Below are 4,860 nucleotides of genomic sequence, written 5' to 3'. Positions count from 1 at the left end.
CCCATCAGCAAGTCCTACACAAAGTCTAGTTTATCCTAATGATTGATCCAATTGCTTTCTTGTCTTCAGGGTTTGGTCCAAAATTACAAAGTTGTAGAATTGAACATTAAAAGTCGTACACTCAGGATTAGGTCGTATGTTCAACACTGGTTATAAAATAATATTAAAAAGGCTGATTTGCGTGATTAAATCATCTCCGAGTTGTAAAAACGTTAAAGTTTGATGGACTCAACCTAACCTGAAGATTATCAAATCACAGACAGAGTTACAATTTAATTAATAATACTTTTCAATATTTCTGGGGGGAATAAAATTCGAGATATATTTAGCCTATGTTTTTTTTCCTTCAATATTTGGTGACCATAACCACTGTTTAAATTGCAATATAAATGCCCTATTATATGTGAACTGAGTACTTTATCTGATATCATTTGTTATTGCCTATAATGGGAAAAAAATACTAGGTAGCAGTTGCAGAATCACAATGCCATGCCCGATTTTAAAAATAGATTGTACCAGCTTCTTTACTAGTCTAGCAAATTTTAGAAATATTTTTACCTGGTTATTAAAAATTGAAGTTTCTAAAAATTTTCGTTATCTATTATTTTCTTCAGCAAGTTTAAATTGAGCAGGCAAAAGTTGGAATGATAGTCTAAGACACAAGATTCAAAGTAAATGTCAAATTTATTACTTAATTTAGCTGTCTTATAGCATATGCACTTACAAACTAGAAGGGAAATTTTCTCTCTTGATGAGTTAGAGATGCGAAAAAATTTTACCGTCTTTTCTCCGAAGCAAAAACTTAAATTACTGTACCTGAACGATTTTCACGCTTCGATAGTGTGATCTGACGCATGACATTTGTTTTCCTTTAAATAATTGGATATATTTATTTACCTATTTCAATTCAATGGATAAAATGAAAAAAAAGCTAATCAGCTGCTGCACTAAAGTTTCAGAGAAAAAGCCTTCTGACAGCCGAAACGGTGTACAAAATAATCCAACTACTTTTTATTCTTTAAAAGCTGCGACATCTCTTAAATTTCTCTGTGTGATCATTAGATTAGAGACTTAAATTACATCACCATTTTTCTTAAAGAAATAGCGTATTGCAACGATATACTTAATGCGATGAATAAATAGTAAAGATTTTTTCTTAATCCATCTAAAATAAATTACTTAACATGAAAGATGTGCCTAGTCGGAATAGAGATGCTCTCTTTCATTGAATTTCAGAAACAAACTACCAAAAAAGTGCTTTCTTAAAAAATAGTTTTCAACCTTTGAATAAATTAGATGTAAAACTAGCTAAATTTGTTTTGTTGTTTCAATCATTACCATACCACTTTTTAATCACCTGAACAATTTAAGAGTTGCGTCTTTACTATTACCTCCGTGAGGAGAATGTTTGCTCTCATTATAATAAGAAAAAAAAATCCTTATACAAATTGCCAGATCATCCCTTATTTTGGTTTCTCTTTATTCTTCTCACCAGTTAAAACACCTTCTTTTGTTTAGTATGGTTTTGTTTTGTTATTTTTTTTATCAAAAATTCTTTTATTTCTTACTTGAGAACTTTAGTGCCATTAAGTTGCAAAACACGAGGAGAAGGGCTTTTATGCGAAAATTTTTAGGAGAATGAGGAATAATTTACATCGATTTCTTTTCACCGAAGAGTGACAGGTCCTTTCAAAGCAATGCAAATAAAACACAAACCAGCACATGCATACACCCATCAACACCAAAACACAAAAAAATTGCCGTCAGAAAGGCGTGAGAAAAGCCCACAGCTGGGCTAAGTCTAAGAAGTACTTTTGCAATACGTCAATAAAGCATTCACTCGCAAAAGAGCCTTTCATACAACTATGCGGTGTAGCTCCTTTTGTTGTAGTACACTTGCAGCGTCTAAAAGAACTACTGTCGAGTTGATGTCAGCATCGAAACGTTATTGGTACCGCTTGCTATTCTGTTTTTGATATGCTGATGCTTTGTTAAGCTCAAAAAAAGAAATAGAACAAGGAGAAGAAAAAAAAGAAAATGTGTTTTGAAACTTGAAACAAAGAATTCGAAATATATTTTTCATCCGGATCCATTGTTGGAAGTAGGAAATATTTACGCATTCTATTTTAGCAATCATTCTTTTCCAAAGCATGGGCAGGAAAAACTTTGTGGGAGGTGTTATTCCTTTCTGTTTTTCCACTTTTTCTTCTTTCGCTCGTCTCGAGCCATTTGAATCTAGGAAGAAGATGTGAGATATTGAAAAGGAGAACCACACCGATAACGAAAATCGTTGTAAAAATATGATTCTTACAAATCTATGCAATGTTAGCGTACCTCATGCTTGAAAAGAAAAATAAAATCCGAAATATGCAACAAAGAGGATTGCATATGACACTTTGCAAGCCTGAGGCGCGTGTTTCTCTATGCTCAAAAAGCTGAACAAACAAACAAATAGAAAATCTTACTCGTGAGCATTTGAAAAAATATATAAAACATTTCTTTTACTATATACATTATTTTATCTTTTGCATGCATGAATTGCTTAAAGACTCTTTATCTGCAATAGGGTCTCGATCCGGAAACAATTCAATTCTATGATTTTTCGTGAATTTACGATAAGAAAATATTTATAGAAATCAGCAACATTTGTCCCTACGTGCTGTAGAAATGTTATGTTTTGATATCAAAATATTTTCTTTTTTGTCAGGAATATTTATATTATAATATTTATGTCGTAATATTCATTTTCCGATCAAATAACTCAAATTTAAATAATTTTTATATGCCTTTATATTTTATACTTTACTCATACATTAAAATATCATTCATATTATGCCGTGCTACCTACTTTATTTAAAAATAAGTAATATACGTACTTATTTTATTTTTTTAAAAAAAATCTAAACTTAAGGAAAAAAATTATGATAAATATCTGAAATTTTTTATTGATATGAGACAGGGTGTCTAAAATAGAACAGTTTGCAAAAGTATTTAACAAGAAAATAAAAATAATACTTTCGGTAAATTGATGTGATAAACCATACTATCTTCTTCAGGACTTCGAGAACTTTAGCTAAATTATTTTTCCGATAGAGGGCACTGTATGTCTCTTACCCATGTCCTCCAATTACGACGTGTGATTGAAGCTGTTAGTGGACATTTCGTGTACAGCAAACAGAAAAGCTTCACCATGCTCTATCTTTTTAATATGCACTACTATATTTGGACAAGTTAACGAAATTCATAAAAAAAATCATAACAAATATCTAAAATTTTTTATTGATATCTTACAAGGTGTCTAAAATAGGACTGATGATTTTTATAATCATTTAACAGGAAAATGATTAAAATCGAAAATTATCATTTGAAGTAAATTGACGTGATAATGCATAATATCTTCTTCAGAACGAGGTTTTAGTTCAGTTACTCTTCCAAAAAGAGTACTGTAAATATTTCCCATCATTTTTATGCTTTTTAATATATGAAAATTACGTTCTCTGATTACGAAAAGAGATTAAAGCTGATAGTGGATATCTCGAGTGTAGCATACGAGAAAGCGCCATGCCTCTTTCGCAAATATATATTTTAGCAAATTAATACAATTTATTATAGAAAACCAAAGTGTATATATATGGGCTTTTAAGAACACCCGATAAAAATTCTCAGTTTTAGCCTTCTATTTTCATCACATTTACTTCAGAATTTAACTGGTTAAAGAGCATTGCTGAATTTTTCGCTCTTAGTTAGATTTTATTTTATTATTATTAATATTTTTTGTTCTATAAAAACGTTGACGTTTTATTAATCATTAAAAATGACCCTACTTATAAACTAAAGAAATAACATTAGATGTACTTATGCTTAGGAATTTTCTACCGAATGGGATGAAAATTGAAGGAAATATCAGGAGTACGAATTATTTATAAATTAAATTGTGAACTTTGTTTTCACTGTTGCAAGAATTTTTTTTTATCAGATCTTAGATACTTTTAAGTCGCTGATTTCAAATCTGTAATTGATTTCTCTCTCCAAGTTACATTTTTTTTTCTATTTGGCATTTTTATTTTAGTCTATTTTTGTGAAAATGTACAAATTTAAAGACGTTATACATAATAAGGGGTCTCATAAAAGTTGCGATAAACTTCTAGAAGAGTTATGGCAAATCATCTGAGTTAAAATTACATAGATATCTGAGCATGTAAATGTATTTATACGCCGCTTGAGATGCTTCCCAATAATGAACTAATTCTTTGTTTGGTTCTGAACAGAAAGAGAATATTAAATAAAAAGGTCATTTACGAAATTTCTGTCTTTTGGAGCAGAACTAATTTCAGTTTTAAAATCCCCACACCCGAGTTAGGCAAGATCAACTATTTGTATACATGCAATAAAAGTTTTGTTCTCTAGGGTTATTATTTACCCTTAGCCAAAGCTATCAGCTTTACATGCGTTAAGGTTGACACTTTCATATTTATTTAAATAATGAATTAAACTCATGGAGGAAAGTTCACACTTGCTTATAGTGTACGAAACATGTAGAAGAAATAGTTCTAGTAAAAAATTAAAATTTTATGTCTTTCATTTTAATGCCCTCTTTTGTATATAATGCGTGTTTTTACTCCTTAAAAGACTAATTGTGTCGTATATTTTAGGCAGTTTTGCAACTTTTTTTTAAAAATACTTTTTCATAATTTACTTTGCTACCCTCAATTTAAAAAAATCGTTACATTAATTGCTTTCATAATTTTTATTTCATACTTTTAATAATTTAGCAGTATATTACATTACATTATATTATATTATATTTTATTATATTATATTATATAATATTTTTTTTATTATATTATATTATATTATATT

This window comes from Parasteatoda tepidariorum, chromosome X1 (genome assembly GCF_043381705.1).
Source record: "Parasteatoda tepidariorum isolate YZ-2023 chromosome X1, CAS_Ptep_4.0, whole genome shotgun sequence".
Lineage (NCBI taxonomy): Eukaryota > Metazoa > Arthropoda > Arachnida > Araneae > Theridiidae > Parasteatoda > Parasteatoda tepidariorum.
This window is presented reverse-complemented; position numbering follows the sequence as displayed.